Source organism: Chroicocephalus ridibundus, chromosome 11 (genome assembly GCF_963924245.1).
Source record: "Chroicocephalus ridibundus chromosome 11, bChrRid1.1, whole genome shotgun sequence".
NCBI classification, from domain to species: Eukaryota; Metazoa; Chordata; class Aves; order Charadriiformes; family Laridae; genus Chroicocephalus; species Chroicocephalus ridibundus.
The window spans coordinates 17,176,735-17,198,226 of NC_086294.1; the positions used below are offsets into that span (position 1 = coordinate 17,176,735).

A 21,492-nucleotide genomic window follows, 5' to 3' on the forward strand; every position below is an offset into this window, starting at 1 on the left:
CCACCTTCAGTATAATCAATATATCGATACAGAAGCGAATGCCTTACAATACATCTTTTTATTGCTTTAATATTCTTTTTGCTGTGGCTGTTAGAACTAAATCCATTCTTAACTGTATTTCTGTACCAATGATTTCCAACTCAAAGGCTTTGCATTGCCAATTACACACATGCGTGCACATACCTACATCTGCATCTTCTGTTAATTCTTTAAGCAATACTTGAATCCTTTAATATTCTCTTCAAGGCTTTTTACTATTTTCCCACAATGATATTTAGGCTACCAATTAACCCCATTAAAACATCACTGTTGCCCAGTGCTCTTACAACAGCGGTCAAAGACAGGACCACGTCACAGAGCCATGCATTCATCTTCTCTTCTGCGCGTATGAAGTCTTGCCTTGCCTGTAACCATGTTTTTGCTCACTTACCTAGGGATGAAAACACTTAGTTATTCCCAACTCTACTCATCCACCTCTGTTTGGTAGTTCAGAGCAGGAGTGCTGAGCCATGCTATGAGAATCATCACCTTTTCTTCAGTGATCTGTTTGGCAAGGCCAGTGCTACCAGTTAATGATTTTGCACACTAACAGAATGACTGGGACCGTACAGCAGCAGGACAGCAGACAGGTATGCTATAGCAGTTGGGACACGTCATACCCCTAATCTCCTAAAACACACCACCCCTGAAACGGGAGCAGGGAGGAGCGCTAGTTTCCACTTCCAGGCCTGGTTTCGTGCTGTCAGCCACCCCGAGGCGCGGACACAGGCAGCAGATTAACCTGTCACAGGCAGGATACGGCTGAAAGTCTACAAAGGGCTTATCCTCCCCGCAGCCTGTGCCAAAACAGCTGGGGAAAAAAGCGCCTGGAGACTCAGGTCCCTGGGTGTTCCCCAGAACCTCAATTTACAGTCAACCTTCCAAGAAATTACTTGTATATCTAGGAAGTCTTCAGGACCATATCGGTTCTCACCTGCAGGTGAGAAAAGGAAAAAAAAAAAAGCAGAAATAGTCCCTTCCACAAGCCCTGGCTACAGGGACATTTCTGCTGGTAGCAAGCATTTGACTTCCCAGTATGGGTGTTTTTTTAAATTGAAGTCACCTGCAGCACCTGTTTGGGAAAGCTCTTCCTAATGCGCTTTTGTCCATTGGGATAAACATACATTTGTGCGCTCTGGTTAAAAATTGTTACCTTTTCCTGGTGAAAGGAACTGGAACTTGAATGTTGCATAAAGTGCCGCAGAAATGAAAACAGACTTCTCCTATTAAGATCATGAAAAAAGAAAAAGAGAAACCTTCCTACATAAACATGATGGAACAGACACTCAAGTCACATACTGAGCATTTTACAGTGGCTTAGGAAAGAAAAGAAATACAAAATTCGAAGTTAATATTCCTCACGGAATGAGATTAGAGATATTTATTTTACGCCCTACTTGAACCATCATAGTAATTTTCATCTGCACTAATAAAAATAAATCAGAAGCTGATCTTCCATGCATTAAAATTATCATTTCATGCAACAGTCACAATGTTTCCGAGACGTATGTGCCCTTTGGAACTCCTGCCACAAATAGAGCTGAATTTAGGGACTGCTGCGTGCGCAAATTTATTACATCAATTCTTTCCAAAGAAGGATATTGTCATGTACAAAATTCAATGTGGGCAGATAGAGGAAAGCATCCAGCACTGAGTAAAGACTCTGAGCTTTTAAGAGGAAAATAATCAGAACCAAACAACTAAAAAAAAAAACACAGCACCAACTGTTCGGTGACCAGCAGAGCCCTGTTTGGAGCACACTTGTCACCCAGACAGGAATTAATGAACTCACAAGCAGTTCCCCTGTCTGCAGCTCAGCCTCTCACAAAGATGCTCATTTGCAGAGCAGGATACAACTCGCTGTTACACAGGAGAAGTTCAATATTCATTAACCAAAAGAGCCCCCACTTTGTGCTGCTGCCTGCAGTACAAATCATCTGCCCACAGGTTTTGTGAATCCCGTCACCCGCTGTTTTGTGAACGCTGTACCTGGAGACACCCCAAACGCATCAACACTCCCAGCCCTGAGCCGGGGTGCTTCCATAGCCAGAGTCCAAAGCTGGGAAACCTCAACCGCTTCTTCAGCAATGCAAATAGAAAATGTTGGAAGGGCCAAAGGTTTAATTTCAAATTTGCATACAACTTCTCCCTGCAATAGCTCACTCTACAAAAAAAGGGTTATGTGAAAAGGGAAAATTAAAGCAGACAGTTGCGGGTTGGGAGACTGACTCCAAATCAGGCTTGCAAGTGCATGCTTTTCTTTTGCAACCCAGGACAGTAATACTTTATAACAGTAAAATTGTGCTAAAGCAATTGTCAGGCACGGAGATTTAAGGAGATAATACAGTGAAGGCTCAGGGACTAGATATAGTCATAAAAAGACACAGGCAGAAGCTGCTGCTTCTTTGCTCTTTACTATCAATCGTCCCTGTCATCTTACGGGATGGGGAAGGCACAGCACAACTGCTTCAGAGGACAGGGCAGCTGGGGTCACCTTCTCCTCAGCCACTTGTTGCATACTCTCATGACTCAGATCCAAACCCAGTTTGTCCCCAATCACCCTTGCTCTTCTGGCTCAGAAAAACCCAGCTCTGGTCAGCGACACAAAAGGCTGTGTTCAGGTGTGCGAGGCATCAGATGTACAAGGGTTCACTCTGCTGTAGCCAACACCATCAGGTGAAAGTCTCAGCTGCTCAAGAAGTCAAACACAACCTTTCTTAGATTCTTCGGTGTCTACATTTCAGCTCCTGAGCTCCACACTGAGTCTTGGCAATATGCAGATAATCCAAGAAGCTCAGTAAATACATGGATGGGAAATACCTAGGTATGGTAGAGCCCCAATACTACAGTAGCTGTCAAAAAAACTGCTTTCAAATTTCTGGAAGCTGTGCAGAAAAGATCTCCATGGCCATCTGCTTGGTCCCTGTAAGCACTCGGTCCCACAGGTCACACTGGAAAAACAAATCCAACAAACTGCAAAGCCCTACAGCCATCTTGCTAGTAGCACATGGGCTGAAGTCTGCTACCCCAGCACTGGCGACGCTTGGTCATGCATGTTTCTCTCTCTCTACTGTATGCTTGAAAATGCTCTCTTTAAGACACAGCTATATCCAATAGCCTTGTCACCATCTTCCAAATAACTCATATGAATGTCTCACATTTTTCAAGTGGTGTCATAAAACGTGGGGCTGCACACGCCACAAACATTGACATATTTCACTAATACAATCCAGTAGCAGCATATGGAGAATATTTATACAGCTCTTTATTATTTTTTATGAAAGGTAAACGACCCTTTTGGTGAAACAGTGACTTGTGCTGACAGCATCTTTGTTTTTATGAAAAAAATACCGATGGCAGGCAGGTCAGAAGGTTTGCAAATCTAATTCATGGGTACAAATTCCTCTGGTCCTGGTTGTAGGAAAACAACATTCTCTTCATCACAAGACTTGACTGTCATTCATCTTTAAAGTGGTCTTGATAAACTAGTTACTTGACACAGTAATTAGCAGAAATAAGAATGAGTTAAAGATACATAGAAATAAAATTCAGATTTTAACTGAGTCTTGAAAAACAAGTTTCCATCATTTAAAAGTCACCTTCTTGATATATTTTCATATCTTAAGGTCAAATACTTCTAAACGAGGAAAAGAATGATTCTGCTCGTCAGTGCAGGGCTAACACTAAGCAAAGTTAGCTGCACGCACTGGTCTGCTACAGTATTCCCAGACCCAGGAAGCAGTAAGATTTCAGATGTCTTGAGTCTAATTAAGTCTTCCTATTTGCTGCTTTACTAATTGGGGTGGAGCAGTTTTGTCATGATTTTAGCTGTTGACGAACAGTTAAGTAGAATGCGGCATTAATTCCTTCTTGATCTACCGAGGAAAGCCAACACACGTTCAAACTCCAGTGAGAGAAACCAAAACTAATCAGAACTAATCAGAGCAATGTGATATTAGCACGTGTTGTCTCACCATGTGGAAAGCCAAGAAACTAGCACCAGCTCCCCGCAGTGCCAGCGGCGAGGATCACTTCCACACTCCCAGCCCAAGCTGGTGAGATACCAAAACCTCAAGTCTTTGCACTTGTGCTTTGCTTGCTGACAGCAACAACAACCTTTGAAAGCCATGCCAAGGTGACTTTGTCAAATTACTACTTCACTTCCCCACACACATTTTTCTTATGTGTTTTCTGGTATTCTGCCTTTGCTTTAGAATATTCCAGACTAAAGACTGTTTGCATTTCTACAGACATTTCATGTTCGCGCTTATCTTTGCAAAAAGATCTCTTCCATTGCTAGTCATGAACCCAGCCTTCTACTCCACTAGGAACAAACTTTTCAGTATTTTAAGCATTCACAGAATCCAGAAAGACCTACCAATAGTGTCTTATGAATCAAATAGTGCTTGTTCACAGCAGGGAGGTAAGCCAAAGCAAAAGCTGATAGGTTTTGGGTTGTTTTTTTTAAAGCTGGCCTACTAATAAAGGAGGGCCTCAGCTTCACTCCCTGCTGTCACAAATCAATTCAGGGAACTGCGGGCTGAGCTGTGCCTTGGACACACAATATTTGCTCTGCAGTTGCAGAAAGGGAAGACGCCATCACATGTGCAGGACAACTGCTCCAGCCCATCCCAGCCCAGCTGACCAGGACTTCGGCCCCAAGCGTGGGCAGGGGGTGTTTTCCCATTGAATCAGCCAAGCAGAGGCAGTGTCCACATTCATGGCTGTGGCGCTGTGGAAACCAGGAACTATCTGGTGTAATAGGGAAAGAAATTGGGCAAAACCATTCTCCTTCTCAGCTCCAAATCACTGTGGGGACTTCAGCCAGAGCCATGTGAAAGACCCAAGTGATGCTCCCCTGAACACCTTTCCCCTGGGAGGTGGTTTAAGAGCAAGACCTGCTAATTTGAAATAGTTTGTTTTCATTACTTTCCCTACAATTTTTGGTTTGGTTTCCCCTCTCCGTCCCTCTGGGACACCCCTGGCTGGCTCCTGCCTTCAGTCCAGCTGCGCTTTTCCAAATGACATAAGTGCAACCTCCCTGGGTCCCCAGGCAGCATAGAAACTACCTCGATGGAAATGAACACCACTGTTCCTTACTGTGCTCTTTATTCAGATGCTGGAAAACCATTTGCACACGCACTCTTGCTGGCTTTCTCTTTTTCCCTTTGAAAGTGAACAGCCTCTGCTCCCCAGATCGCGAAGCACCAGAGGGCACTGATGGGACAGGTCAGCACCCTCCCTTCCCTGCCTGCCTTTGGGAGCCTGGTGCAGGGAACAGGGCAGATTTGTGCTGTATTTGTTTGCCATCCAGAGGAAAGGCAAAGGCACAATATACCCCAAAGGAAGAACAATGCAAGACGCAGGGGACCAGTCTGTCTTTTAGGGTGCCAGCACTTTACTCTTGTGTCTGCTACATCACACAGTGGCCTCTAGACAAGCCCCATAATCTCACTGTCCCTCTGTTTCCATCTATGAAAAGCGGATAACAGCCTGTCTCTAACATGGAAAGATGCCTTGATAAATGCACTAATTATTGCCAGACACCCCACCCAGCACACAAGAAAATAGAGGCCATTTATTTGCCTAAAATCTTCTTCTGGTAGGGGTTTCACAGCTAGACTCTGCAAATCAAGACCCTGGAACCTGATTTAATTAATTCAATGGGAATTATATCATTAATTTATCAGAAAGCTCAAACCTAAAAGGAAATTGTTTATATTGACCAGCATACAAAATCCTTTCATCTGCTGAAAGTAAATGCATTTTTATTATTCTTAGCACTGCAGAAGACTCTCATCGAGCCGCTCAGCGGTACCTCCACTATCGAACAGCCCGTGCAGCCCAGCTGCACCTCCACTGCTCCATTTGTCATCTCAATGCACCATTTGTTCCTCACAACACAGATCATCTTACACAAAGCAGTTGTCATGCATCTTCCCAGTCCCTACCATCTCAAGCACTTTACACATTCCTCTCCACATGTGCTCATAAAAAAATCACTTGCCATAAGGAGTTTTTTAAATGGGGCTTGTCAAAACATCAAGATAGAAGGTGTGCAAGACAGAACCTCAGATTTCTTGTGCTTCTTGCTGAAACACCCATACACACAGCCTCATACAATAGGCTTTTCTTTCCACAACATACCACTGAGATATTTGGACTTGGCTTGTAAAGGAGAAGAATCCTGCCAGGAGGGGAGGCGAGAGTGACACAACAATCTTAAAAGGAAGCTTCATGCATGTAAAAGCCTACAAAAAGTAAAACCTGGCTATCCGTAACAGAAACGATTAGGAAGTGATTTAAAGCAGTTTGGAAATACTGTTTCAGTGGTTGGTTGAACGCCTCCTTTAGAACACAAACATTCGTCAGGCTGTTTATAGCCCATGGGGAAAAGCTCCTGATTTCCCCTACCCAAGCACAGCAGGCCACAGTCTATTCTCAGTGAAGAACATAAATTTTGAGCAACTCCAACAGACATGAACAAGTCACTGAATTTATCTCAATTTAACTGATTTCAGAAAACTTAAACAAGCGATACTCAAGACAAGCACTCTCAATCTCAAAGACACTCAAATCCCTACTAGACCTGCTACTGCAGAGATAACAATTGCTGATTTATTGACTGCAAAACGCCGTGGATCAAGCCTTAGTATTTGCTAATATCTCTGCTGAAATTGGCCTTTAATGGTTCAATCCTACTCCCATTAATGAGAAAGGAACAACACCTATTTTCTTTAATGGAGTTGGATGAAGTTGTAGCAGTTAGCATCTGATCAGGTAAAATAAAACATTTAGACCCATTAGTCTCACTGGCTACATTTTATCTGATATGAAAGCTCTAAATCTAGAGCTACAAGAGAGAATCTCAATTACACTGCTGTTTCCAAATTAAAAAAAGAAAAAAAAAAAGTGTTGAGAAGTGGAAATCCACCTCATTCACTTGGGTGCAATTGAGAAGTAACCCTGGCGAAGCCAGTACAGCTCCAGGAACATAAATACGGAGTGACAGGGAAATCCAGCCTACCATTCACATCACATATTTCACGCTTCTTTCTATTTCACAGAATACACCAAGTTAAGCTACTTATTACATGGGCACATTCTCCTAACCACAGCCAGACTTGTATTTTATGCTGGGCTCACCATCAGTACTGACTGCCCTTTAATCATAATTCTGCTGTCATTTGTGGTTCCACTTCGGAAGATACTTGCTTTAACACACGAACTGGATAGCTGTTAGCACTGCTATACCCCAGAAGAGAGGGGCACATGAGTAATGCCCAGAGAGGGACTTAGACGTAACCATCCCTATTTATACAAACATCTTGCACATTTTCCTAACAATCTACACTCTCAAATATTTCTGTTGGCCTACACAACACTGTGGCACATGCTTCCAAGCTCCACAGCACACCAATTTGCAAATAATGACCTTCCTGAAATGACCTAATAACAGCTAATAACTGTACCATAAAGAACAAAGAGGTTGCTGCATAGAAGATCTTTCACGGAATGAAAGAAAGATCAAGTTTTTATTAACAGAACCACTAATGGACACATGGTTCTCATGTGATCTATTTATTTTTAAGAAATGCCTAGTATCAGTTAATGAAGTTGTCCTCGGCAACAAAAACAAACCCCAAAACAGCAATTTCAAAACGCACACTGCAGTCTGGCAGCTTACGAATGAAATGCTCCATAGACGTTTGTGTACATTTATAATTTACTACACCACATTAAGAAATAAGACAACTGCAAACGACAAGCTGATGCTCTCCCAGCTGTGTGCACTATGTAATATCTCCTACCAGGGCTTGGCCAGCCTCACAACCAGCTTCTCACTTGGGAGATAGTCAGGAGGATCCAAAGGATCCACATGGTCTCCACAACTGAGTAACAAATGGCAGCAACTCGGCCTTTATAAATTTGTATCATGATCGCTTTAAAACAATACACACTGAACACCTGAAATGCTGTTTAACATAAGCACACGCCAAGAACAAAAGCACAAATCCTGTCCCAGACACACAGAACGAGTATATGAGGCTTGTACTGGCAGCCTCCACAGAGGCCGAAAGGAGCAGAAATCTCTCCCACAGCACTTGGCGCAGCAGCAGCCACGAGAGAGGCTGCTAACCTTGTCCTCCAGCAGTGCTTGGAGATGGGGAGCACTCATTGCAACTCTGCCTTCATCTCCGCTCCTTGGAGTAGGGTAGAAAATGCCAGGGGAGACCGCTACTAAGTAGGAACAAATATCATGGCCTATTGCCTGGTTCTCACCTCTCACACGTTGTGTGTGCGAGGCACAAGCGGTTCAGCTACACTGAAGTTCTCCCCCGTGTCCTGAAAGAGAAGGGTCCCATCTCACCTTGCTCTACGCCAGACTTTGCGTTCATCCTGCATCCCAAACTTGTAGAAAATCACTGCTGATCTCATGTGGAGGCAGACATCTGTATCTGACAGCTCACGTAGGACCAAAGAGCCAAGTACTCGACATGGCAGTAGGAAAAGGTCTCTCCCCTAAATAGCTAATAGCCTGTGTCCTTCATCTACAAATGCCCAGGCCCAGATACTGTCCCTATTGACTTCTGAAGAACTGCTCACATCCCCCAAATTATTCAACCATTTAAAATATCTGCAAGATTACACATTTAATATACATGTCACTTTGTCACAACAACGTATATTAAAGGGAGCAAAGTAAAGAATAGTCAAGCCTTATCTTCCAAGTCACACTTGCCTCCTGACTTGGTTGTGTTGGATGTGATTGACGAAGTAACCATTATTAAAATTACAAAATGATTTAAAACAAACAAACAAAATCAACCACAAAACAACAACCCCAAACAAAAACGAAAACAACTGCAGCACAGAACTACTCGATTCTGTCAGGTCAGGACTCTGATCAGGTGCCGTGACCCAAAAGGGTAAGTCAATAAGCCAAATTAACTCCTTCACCTGTCTTTCACTTTTCCTTCCCCCCCCCCCTTTTTCTGCCAATAGGTATTGCACCTTACCTCGACCTTTGAGAGAAACACAGAGGACCCCACTGTGTCTGTGACCAGGTGAGAGTGGGGGTTGCGTTAGAGACCCCCAAACATCTCCAGCTGTTAGACTGCAGGAAGGGAATGGGAACAAACCACTACTCCAGTAACAAGTGCACCCAGTCTAAGTGGAGAGTCAACACAAAGATTTTAAGGCTTCATACCTTAAACCCAAGGGATGCTGCTTTCTGAAAGACTTGAAAGCCGGAACCCCAGACACTAGGACTGCAGCGTCAGCCCCTCTGGAAGATGGCACCAAACTCAGCCAGCCACACGCTTCACTTGAAGCACGCTCCCAGCTCAGGAAGAAATCTCTAGATGCACTTTTAAGCACATAACTCATCAAATGAAACTTAGTGAGACGTAGGCTTTTCTTTATGTCCTCACCAGGAGTAGAGGCAGTAGAGTAAGTATGCACAGACGTGCCTCGCTGATTTGGGCCTCACGCAGTGACTGGGTGACAGGGTAATTTATACAACACTGTCACATGCTCTTGAACTTGCAAACTGAATTTCTCTATTGGATCCACCATCTGCAGTTGCACCTGTAACCTTAGTGAATTATTTCATGTTGTGTCATCCCAATGGCCGAATCATAAGTGACCCATGCAACTGTAACCCCAAACTCCTTTCTGTGCGCATGGATAAGGAAGCTCTGCAGAGTTTCAGTTCCATGCGCAAGACGACAGATTTGAATGAAGTGATGGAAAAGACTGGAAGATCTCAACAGCCATCTTTGCCCTCCACAGACCCACTGAGCACACACAGCGTCTTGCCTGTGCCCCACTTCAGTACAGCTGAAGTTTCCTGGCAGCAACCCAGAGACAGCCACTGAGCCCTGACGCTTTCAGAGGGCACCTTCTCCAGTCCACAGGGAGAATAAGGGGTTGTGTGAAGATGTTCTTTGCCTGAAATCTGGTCTTTTGCCCAACTTCTATACCCCTGCTTGATCCTCATTCCTGTACCCTCTCCTGAGCTCCAGCCTTGCAGAAAGCAACAGGCCTTTTGCCAGCACCAACGTGGGACGCTGCAGCTTCTCACACTTGTGGCTTTCTCTTCTATCTGCTTTGATTTGTGGAAGATATGTGGAATGTGAGCTCCAAGCCCAGATGACCAGGCTGTACATGGTATACAATGTTTATACACACCCATTGGAACAGACTATATGTACACGTTCAAGATTGCTGTAATCAGGAAATGAGCCATGAAATGTGTAAGCGAAGGCACATTAATAATCTGTTTTATAGCTTAAATTAGGATCTTCGGAATTTCACAGCCAGAGACTTTTAAATAGGTCAAAAATGTGGTAATCACGCCTAATGATCACACTGTGATATGCACTGCATCAGAGCTAGAAGTGAGAAAACCTGAGCAGAATGGATATGAACTACTTGCACATTCAAAAACGCATTTAGCGAACCTCAAGAGATTTTTAATTTTTTTGGTGTACCGAAACACATAGCCTAGGCCGGAAGTTTTTTGCTTTTGGTCCTGCTCTTCAGAAGTCATCTGCGAGATTCCATATGATCACAGACATTCAATGCTGTGCCTCTATCTTTTCTTTCAGTTGGCACTGCAGATTAGCAAAGGCTCTGGACTTAACCACTTACAAGCAGAGAGCATTTAGCGGTGAAAAGAAAATCTTCCCCAACTGAGGAATATGCTTTATTTATTTTACTTGCCCATGCACATTTCACCCCAGGTAGGCAGAGTTAAAACACATTCCTGGGTACCAGCATTTTGATTTCTCTTAAAGAAAAGAGCAAGAATCAACAGACCAATCACAGTAATCTCCTAGGCTCCAAACCAGGGAAACCCTTCACAGTTTTTCTAAGTTTAGACACATGCTCATGTTCTCTTTACACCAACTGGACTTCAGGTACAATAAACCTCATGGAAAAATTGTGGAAAAAAAATGAAAGTTTCAGCAATATAGATGGTCGATGTTAATTAGTTCTGTCCTGTCAAGCTGCTGAGACATAAGCAAAAAGGTAAACCAGGAAAAAAATAAAACAGCTGTATTCTGTGGAAATAAAGTCAATGTTTGTCTACTGTGAAAGTACAAAGTCAGCAGGGGAGACTGCTTGGAAGCTTATAAGAAAGCAGGAGAGAAATGTTTTTTTGGTTTCTTTTTTCCTCCAGTCAAACTTGGCTTCTTCTAAAAAACAAAGCAAGGCAAGAGATGAAAGGCCTTCTTTTCTGAAGCCAAAGATGAAGAATACAAAGAATATTAATGACTAACAAGTCTGTCTGTAAATGCCATGAGCTTAGCTGTAGTAGGGACAAAAAGGAAGAACACCACTGCTATTAACTAATGAAGTTTCTGATCTAACGAGCAGTGATGAAGGCTGATTGGGTCATTTATGGAAGGGAGCATTCGTTCAGAAGAACACAGGTTCCCTATGGAGGATAAAAGGAGAGAGGGAAATATACCATTATATACATGCAAAAGCTCAGGATGGTTGTGATTCATTCACAAAGCACATAAAGGTAGTAAATTCCCAATTAGGGTTTGTCTGTCCCTCACGCATGTTTGTATGCACAGGTACACCAGATGGCTGTCCTGTGGGGAACTCCAGAATTGTTGCAGATTTGTCACTTGCCTTATATTACAAAATGCTGGATTTTGAGGAATCCTATTTCCTAAAGGAAAACTTCAAAACACACAGAAGCTTGCCTTTGTCATGGTTATTGGGTCCAGCATGAGCCCACGAGCCTGCCTGGCCACCGCAGCTTCCCAGGGCCCCGGCGTCCCACAGCGGTCCAGGAGGGTCTCACTGACAAAGGGCAGAGCAGCACGGGAGGCCGGCGCCCGCGTCACCTCCCCGCTGCCCTGCGCGAGCACAGCCCTGCGAGATCAGTGCAAAACACATCCCTCCTTGTTTGAAGCTTGCCTGTTCTCTTTTGAGAGATTCTTCTAACTTAAGGAAATGAAGCCAAATGAAACCAGGAAAAAAAAAAAAAAACAAACAAAAAACCAACACACACACACAACAAGCCAACTCAGAGCCAGAAGTGACACAACACAAACTTTGGATTTAGAAACTGATTCATTTGCCAGCTCACAGGCATACATACCTAGTGTTGTCTGTATTTATATGCACGGACTCAGGCTCTCTGCTCTGTAGAAGTATTCTGAGTATTTTTAAATCAGCAAGAAAGCAAGAATCGTTGCGCTTACAGGAAAGAAGATGGAAAAATCCCACTTTCTCTAAGCTGCAACTATTCAGGGCACAGGAGTCCTGACACAGCAGCTCTCCTTGCAACAGCCACCAAGACTGAGAGTCAGGACAGATACAAAATTTTCTCTGAGATTCTTTCCCTTAACAGGCCACTGCTCACTCCTGCAAACAGGCCATATTTTCAATTGGAGTTTGATCCAGTAGATGATATGAGAAGCCTTTGTGTTGGCATGGAAATCTGGGGAGCATTCAGAATCACGGAAAGATAGCAACGTTTAACCAAATACTGCCGGAGTGCTGTGCTACTGCCCCTGCCTTACCGGGCTGAGAATTAAAGGCTGCTAGTTCAACACCCAGCTTTGTCCATAACCTGCAGCGGTCTCCGCCTATTTCCAAACTCTCTCAGCATCTCTTCTGGAAAATGGGGATAACAACATGTCTCAACAGCACCACAAACGTTTGTTAATGCTTGTAAGCACTTTGTAGATAAGGAACATCAAGACAGCAGTTAGCAGAGGGATTTGGGGCACAGAGAGACATAAATCCAAAGCACTCATATACTCTTTTTAGACAGCATAGCAGCAGATCATCTCCCTGCATTTAGTGGTTGTGGGCTCCATCCTCTCAACATATTGAGCACTCTGCCTTTGATCCAAAAAATGAGTCCGGGGAGAATATTCACATGTTTAATGTTAATCATATGCTTAAATCCTCTGAATCTATAAAGAGGGTAAAAGAGAAAAGTGTTCCCCAGCTCCAAAACAAACACAAATTCCCAGAAGTTATATTTAGGACATGAGCAAACATTTGACCAGCAGAGGAAAGGCCTTCACTATGCACCTGCTAAGCTTCTGCATCCCTGAAGAAATCTGCAGGAAGGAAAAGTATCTGGAGGGAGTTTACTTAGACAAAACATCTCTAACATAACCAATGTGACGCTATTAGAAAGAAGCAGCCCAGAGTATTTGAACTACTACTACTAATAATAATCTGCAGAGCAGACCTTGAGCAAGGAAATGAGAATAAAGAATGGATACAGTTTACTAAGGAACTCATCACACAGATTTAAACTTATGATTATGAATTCATTTGCTACTATTAATTTCTTCATTTATTAACTGTCTACTGTGAGAGAACAGGTCTTCCTCAGCAGACAGGCACTGACACTCAGACCTCAAAAACACCCCGTGCCTTGCAGCAGCCATCAGTAGCACCTAGAAAGCACCTTCTCGTAACTCTCTGCATCAGAGAGCAACTTAAACTCTAAGCAAAAGGCTTTAGACCTCCCCTTAAAGATGAGTTCATTTTAAGCACACACGGCACTCTCTCATTGTAGCTATCTGAAACATCTAACTTGTTTTTACATCCTGCTAAACTCCTGGCCTAACTAATGGCTTGGGGTGATGAGTCTCCTACACTTGTTGGCCGGGGCGTCCAGAAGTCTCTGTTCTTGCATCAATCCCACCTTGACTTGTTTCTTGCAAGTGCATCAAGTCAGTGGAGTGAGGCCAGAGCGCTCCTTTTGCACAGGTGAGCTCAGCAGGGACGAGCAGGTACCGGCAGCGTGAGGCTGCTCTGACCTCCATGTCCTCACAGACACACTCCTGCGGAGCTCAGCGCTTCCTGCTACATCCATGACTGTAGCATAGACATATCCCTGACCAGATCAGCATCTGCAGCATAAACAAATAACTGGCTTCCAGAGATGATTTTCAAAACTCTGTTAAAACAAGCATGTACAGCAAGAAAAGCCTCAGGCAATTAAAGGACCACTATCCAGAGCTTGATTGCTTTAGCAGATCTGTAAACATTATCCAGCTTACTCACAGGAACATCACGCTTTGCCAGCGATGTGAAAAGGACAAATCATTCTCGCACCAGTGTAAATCACCCAAGATGCTAAATAAGGCTGCTAATTATTTCTAAGGCTTTTTAAGGAATACTTTAAGATTATTGTACGCAAATTCGATTAAATAACACTTTAAATCCTTTCAACTGAACATCATTAGGTGAAGCTGACTTAATAGCATAATAGAAATGTTTTCTCCGCAACTAACGTATTTTTGTGAAGCGTGCTATATTTTAACAGTACAAACCACTTTTAACTTAAGAAACCAGCGGGAGCTGTATCAGTCACATCTTACAAAGGGTTAAGAAGGTAATTATCTTCCTTGGTTGGCTGAATTAGAACTATACAAAATGCTGTGCCTCAGAGGAGGCAGAAGCATATTCCTACCTTTGCTTGCCGTAAACCAAGAACCACGAGGGATGGAATCACATTGCTGGGTGAGGCTGTAAGAAGTCCAAGGGAAGTTAACCACAGCAGTAGAAATGCTGGGTTTGTTTCTCCACCTCCTTCGCAAGACACTTTGCTGTCCCAATGCTTTTTGATACTACAGAACAACGCGAAGTTCGCTGTTACTGCAACTCATTAGCATGAGGTGGCAGGCCCCACCACTGGGGAAACCCTCTGTAGAGGGCTGAATGCCCCAACAACACCATCATGACTTTCTTTCCCATCATTTTCCTGGAGGAAGAAGCACTGTCTCTCATGATGGGGCAAGCTACAAGGCATATCTCCAAGCCCGTACAGTCTCAGAGCACCTCTGATGACAAGCTAAGACCTCTTGGACATCTCTAGTGTCTTTGCTTTGTTCTGTGCCTCCACTAAGATCACCCAGGAGGACAGCTCTAACAGACCTTCATTCGCAGGCACTTTCCCCGGGCTTCAGCCTTGACTCCTCCTTTGCTCTACCATTTCTTTGTAATCTATAAAGAGCTGGAGGATAATAAATGAATGCATTCCCCATCCTCACCCCTTTACCAGTCATCGTCCCCCATCCTACACATACAGTCCACTCCTTATCCCATCCCTAACAAAACAAATGAGATTCAAGGAGTCCTGGAAAGCAGAGCACCAGCAAAGTGCATCTTTCAGTGCCAAGGCGGGCAGAGACACCTCCAGGCAGAAGATGCCATTGGCTGCACCACAGAGCACAGGTATCCCGCAGCAGAAGCTGAACCCGGGTAAGGACTGTGATATATTGGCTTGAGAGCAGTAATTAAATTCCAGTCTAATTTCCTTCTGATCTACAGCTCTAACTCCAGAATGACTCCCATTAAGTCAATTACCAATGTGGTGTCACTCTGGATTTTTGTCTTCAATACGGAGCCTGTGACGGTAAACAACAATCTTTTAATCTATGAAATACCTGTCCAGGAAATCTCTTCTGTGGAACATAAGCATCAGTGTTTTAGGTTTCAGTAACAACATAAGACGTGCCACCACTGCCACCCTACCCAGAAAACACAGGGGCAGGGAACTGTATTAGAGGACCATCAAGTCTAGAGAATACAATCTGGATGCAAATGGTTCCTCCTCTGCACTTCTCTTCTCCCGCTCATCTCCCCGTGTTTCATGCTATGCCAGAGCATCGCTAAGGGATCGGTGCCCAGCGTCGGTCCTCACACAAGCCACCAAAACACCCCAAGCTATACAGTGTCACCCAGAAATACCCCGGGTATTACAGCCATCACTGGCGGGGTCTGTGCAGCTGCTCCCATGTCCTGTTAATTAGGTACTACAGACATGCTCATGCTGTAAGCACATCTTTGACATAACATAGCATGACAATTTCTTCAGAGTCACAGAAATGCAGAGCATACAAATAAACCTGAATGCTGAAACCATTTCATTGTTCATAAGAATATGCACACTGCACCTGTTACGACCAAGGGCACTGTCTATGCCTTGGAGCTGATTATTTCAGCCTCTAACAAGCCTGTCTGTCTTGGGAGGATTGTGAAATTCCAGGATTAAATAAAGCACAACAAAATTATTTTACAAAAAGAAATCATGACCGAATATATATATAGAGAGATATTTAAACCCAAGGTAAGGAAAACAATCCCCAAACTGACATTTTCCCCTGAGCTTCTTACAACCGCCGAGTCGGTTTAAATTAAATTTAGCTGAAAGAAAATAACTCCAAGACTGATATTGCTAAAGTCCTACCCTAAAACAAATATTTGGGAGTCCACCTGCAACCCCCCCGGCCCAGGACTCCTAGCAGAGAGAAAGGCTCGCCGCGACGCGACCGGGGAGCGCTCTCCCAGACCCCATCCCGGCAGGAGGGACCAGCCCGCAGAGGCGCCGCTCCCGCAGCCCCCGAGGGGAGCCGGAGCCGCAGGGAGCAGGTGGCGGAGCCGGGCGGCCAGCCGGTCCCTGCAGCCCAGCCCCGCCGCCAGCCGGGCCCCCGCCGCCAACACGCGTGGGACGCCGGAGCGGGGGTGATATTTACGCGGGGAGAGGGAAACGGAGGAGCGCGGCAGAGGGAGGCAGCATCCCCGGCTGCGGCAGCGTGGTGCGGGCTGCCGGCGGGCAGGGTGCTGGGGGAGGGGACGGGGACAGGACCGGGACCGGGGAGACTCACCGAGCTACGCGCGGCTGTTGCCCCCGCTGCCGTCCATGGGGGCGGCGGGGGGACGGGAGCCCGCTGCGGGCGAGAGCCGCCCCAGGATCCGCCGCATCTGCCCGCCGCGGAGGAGGAGGAGGAGAAGAAGAAGGAGGAGGAGGAGGAGGAAGAGCAGACCGCGCCGCGCCGCACCGCCCCGGAGCGGCCCGGCCACAGAGCGCCGCCTGCCCGCCGCACCCGGGATGGGACCGGCGGCGGTGGGGGGGACGGACCGGCGGCGGGGGCAGGTGCAGCGGGCGGGGGGGCGGCGCGGAGCCGGGCGCGGCCCCGGAGCGGTGCAGCTGGCGGAGCGGGGCCGGGCGCGGTAAACGGGGAGGGGGGGGGGGGGGGGGGTGAGGGAGCCGCTGGAAGCGCCTGTGCGTAACGTGGCCAGGCGCGAATCCGCCCCGCGAGGGCTTTTAATGAAGTACAGATGTTCCCTAATATAATTATATCGTCCTCTTCCTGATAATTGGCTTTGGCAGTCGCGCTGATCGAAATCCTCCTACCCCCGCCCCCCCCCGCATACCCGGACCCCCACTCCTGTGAACTCCACGTTCAGAGACCTGCGATTTCAGTGGAAGCTTTTGGCTCACAGCAGGTGAAAATAAGGGGCGACATTTGTTTACTTATTTCTTAAAGCGTGTGTCCTTAGAAAGCAAAATGACTGGGCCGCTTGTAGGAAGGGAGGACAAAACATCTTCGTTATGCAAATGAAAGGTTATGGCAAACATTGGGGAAGGGCCGTCTTACTGAACAGGAGCACAGCATCGCTTTAGGATGGCAGCAGAGGATGTCCCATCCAGATGAGTGGGACCATCACCCCCCCCCCCGGCTGCTCCTTGCCTATACCTGTGCTCTCAATGGGCCAGGTGAGCTGCAGCTGGTTAAAACACTCCAGTTCTCCCCAGCTTGGTTTGTCTTTAGAGAAATTGCCAATGAGGACACGCTAATACAAGCTAGATGTGTGGGCGTTTTGTGCGTGTATATGGGGAAGATGGATCAAGCCTACAAATTTATCTTGCAGAGGACAAGCAGCCGACACAAGGTAATGATTTCTAGTCACTACAGGCCCCAGACCAGACTTCTTTCACCTGATGACTCAAAGCCGAAACAAAACCGTGCTGTGCCATGCCTGCTGACACTTGGGCGCTACGAGGAGTGTAAACACTAGAGATAAACAGGATTAGGGAATTCTCCTAGCCCAGGGTTGCGGAGGGGGGCAGCAGGCAGCCTGCACATGTGTACCTGCCTCCATACGTCAGCCCGGGAAGTGTCTAAGGGGTTGGGCATTCCTGTGTGTTAACACAAAATGCAGGTTGGAAGTGAGGTCCCCCACCCCCAAAAGACAGCATGTCCTGCCCGTTCCTCTTGCGCAGTCCAGGATCTCAGCCACTGGCTTCCGTCAACTTCTTTTTGTCTTACGTGAAGGCAAGTGACTACAGTCCTTTCAGGCAATGACTAACTTCTCAGCCCAAGCCCACAACAATAAGTCACACTCCCATTTTATATTTACCAATGGCACCAAGATGACACCTGTGGAATGACAGTCGCTTTGTACCTATGCAAAGGGTAAAGGGATAGCTCTACCCAGAGACTGGGGCTACATCAGCATTAATTCTGGCCTCAAGCCCATGCTCCAAGCCTGTCCCCGTGCAGGTTTTTCCTCGGGAACAAACAAGCCCTCCAGGCAGGCAAGCTCAGCCCCAGGAGGGTGGCTCTGCAGGCCCAGCTTAAAGACAGCTAAGAGACAGGCTGAATTGTGTACACAGACACCCACCCTCTGCACAAGGAGCGCTGCCTTTTCCTCAGCAGGAATGGTAAAATGCTTCTTGTTTTTGCAATTGTGCTCTGCAGATTTCTGAGGGACACAAGCAGACCAGGGTGGGGGGTGGTGTCACAAGCTGTGCATGGCACGGAACATTCTTGGTTTGCCTTCGATTGCACCCCTTTGGGGTTTTGCTCACCCTCTAATACCCCCACGGCTGCTCGGAAGACAGAGAAGCCAACATGATCACAGAAATAGAAGTGACGCTGTGTCTTCCAGCCACTATTTTTCATATGCCTGCTTTCTGTTCTTGATTCATTGGGCTCCCCAGAGAGTAAAGGCATGGGGAAGGTGCAGTGTCAGAATCAGCTGTGTGTATTCCCTGAGCACAGATGCCACTGCAGCAGATGGCTTAGGAGCCAGGTATGAAGAAGGTAGGACTATCTTTCCTCCAGTTTCACTTCAGCCATGGTAGAACCTTTTCTTAGAAGGATGTAAATACAGAAGAGGTGAGGGAAACACAAAATCAACACAATCTGTAAAAACACGGCTTGAACTACGGGAGAGGCAGGCTGACTCTGCGATTTCTCTCTTAAGGTCTTTTCTCTAAATGTTAAATTTTTATTTTAAAGACCCATCATAATTACAGGCTCTTACTCAGACTTCCCAATCTTCCCCTAAAACCAGCATAGAAATAACTTCAGAGAATTACCTAGTTTAGTTTTGCCTCAAGGACAGATGCAGAAAAACATGCACCCTAAATGGAGGAGTCCTCCAGTTTGTGAGCTCTTGAATGAAGATACAAGTAGACTCACACACTTACCTTATCGGCAACATTCTTGTTTCTCTCATGCTTCATGGGTCTTTCAGCAGGAGTCTTCTCCTCCCCCCAGTTCTACAGATCAGTGGGGTTTTTAGCTGTCTCTCATTCACTCAGTTTTTCTCCTAACTTTCCAGGTGTTAAGCTGGTAAGTGTGTGATTTCCAAGGATCAGCTTTGTCAAAAAGAGGAGGAACAGTATACTTACTCCTCTCCGACCTCTCTTATATTTCCCATCCTCCACCCGTTATTAAAGGTGGATGGTTCAGAGCTGGCTTCAACTTGTTCCTTAGATATTCCAGGGTAATCTTCTTCAGGCTTTGCCCGTTTCAGCGTACCTTTTGTTTCTGTGCCCCTCTGCAAGTAAGTGCATGTCGTTTCCTGAAGCTGTTCTCCTGGAAGTATAAAACAGGGAAGCTTACTGTGGAATTCAACCAATGACAGGTCAATCATTGATTTTGTTCTTTATTTCATTCCATTTTAAGAATAAACGCTTTCTTAAAAGAAACAGAGTAACGTATCTGTTTGATCCTGAGCAAACAAGAACAACGCCTTTTTTTCCCCTGGTATAAGGCACCTGTCCAAGATTTTATTAACTTTGCTAATTGCATTAAGGATCCTGCAGTGCTGAACAGCCCTCAGCTGCTAGTTCCCAGATCACTATAGTTTAGTTGCCTGTTAAATGAGAAAAATTCATAGCAGGAAAAAAAATTAAAAAATTTAGACCCACAGAAGCAACCAAATGATCATACAGTTCTGAATCCCGATCAGCTCCTAGGAGTTATCATATTTTATGTACTACTGGAAGATGATGTTCGGACTCCCACAATAAATATGACACGCTTCTGAGCTGTATGCGTACAAGTGAGATTGATTGATAGATCTTACATGTTCAGACATTTATACAAACAAGAAAAATTAGGTTTCCATATGTGAATATTTTATGCAGATTTTTATGCAGATAATTTGTATCTGCTCTTTCATTTTGTTACTTGCAGTATTACATGTGAACGTAATAATAAACTGAATTTACATACACAAATTACTGGAAGGTCTGGATCTGGCACATTGGGGAGTAATTTCTGGCTGGAAACATTAGCAGTGTGATAACTATTTAGACAACTATATGAAATGAAATAAGCACTTGTCAAAGGAAAAACGCATTGTTATGAAAACTGGAATTGGTATTGTCTCAAATAAAAATGTAGTCTGTGAAAAAGAGTTAATCAGAAATTCTCTCCTGCCTTACTGCTTTTCTTGTTTCTTTCCTACTTTTCCCGGGGTGAAATCCTGCCACCCGGAAGCAGAGAGCTGGGGAGGCAGAAGCAGCCGTACCATGCTGCACACATGGAAAAGCAGGAAATTCCCCCTCAAAGCAGAGGGTGGGCAGACTCCCTGCAGCCCGGGCTGGTGGCTCTGCCTGCAGGGATCAAACATGCATGTGCCCGAGGGGGACCCCATCCAGGATGTGGATGCACCACACACAAGAGCTGGCTGTACGTGCATGGTAGGTTTGATATGGGAAACGTTTGGCTTCTTAATTTTGGCCCTGACAGTAGTTAAGACCTGAGTTCTGCTCAAGAAGTAACAGGAGAAGAACCAAGGTCAGAGGGACTTATGGAAGAAGCTGCAACTGTCCTGCAACCAGTCAGGCAGTGGTTTCCATATGACACATGTATCCATATTTTCCATTTTTAAGAAGCACAAGGGCCTTTTCACTGTGGTTTTGTGAAAGGAATATTGTTTCTGCCTTTTCTTATTTGATCACCAGGGAACCCATTCTACAGCCAACCAGAAGAAAACTATATGGAAGGAAGCAGAAAAAAAAAAAAAGAAAAAAGAAATAAAGCCAGTCAAGCTACTGCTAATAATTTTAATTTATATATATATATGTTGTTTATAATTAGCCTGTTTAAATGTTCATTTCCTTTCTTCAATAAAAACCACATCTCTCCAGGACCCTTGCCATGTCCATTGTCTTTGTGACAGACAGTAGAGATAGGTACCAATTACTCAGCTGTTATTTAGTAAGTACTCCAAAGTACTTTGATGTAATAGCATTGTAAATTCTCAGTAGCAGCTAATTGTCTCATTTTAATTCATTTTTAATGAGACACCTGGGAGAATGAAGAAACATCACAAAACCACAAAAACCCAAGAATATTTTTGAGTTGGTCTCCCAGT

The 21,492-nt window shown here is 45.2% G+C and overlaps 1 protein-coding gene across 3 annotated transcripts in view; it reads right to left on the bottom strand.

Annotated features, from left to right (window-relative positions):
* RASGEF1C (RasGEF domain family member 1C) overlaps positions 1-16,925 on the bottom strand; it is a 75,211-nt gene extending 58,286 nt beyond the window's left edge. For 2 of the 3 annotated variants that reach the window (XM_063348829.1, XM_063348828.1), the window contains exon 1: positions 16,701-16,925. The gene's annotated coding sequence lies outside the window, so the exon portion shown is untranslated. Of the gene's footprint in view, positions 1-14,503; positions 14,636-16,700 lie in introns of those variants that run through there. The other variant, XM_063348830.1, reaches the window with a different exon arrangement.
* Positions 16,926-21,492: the final 4,567 nt, after the last annotated feature.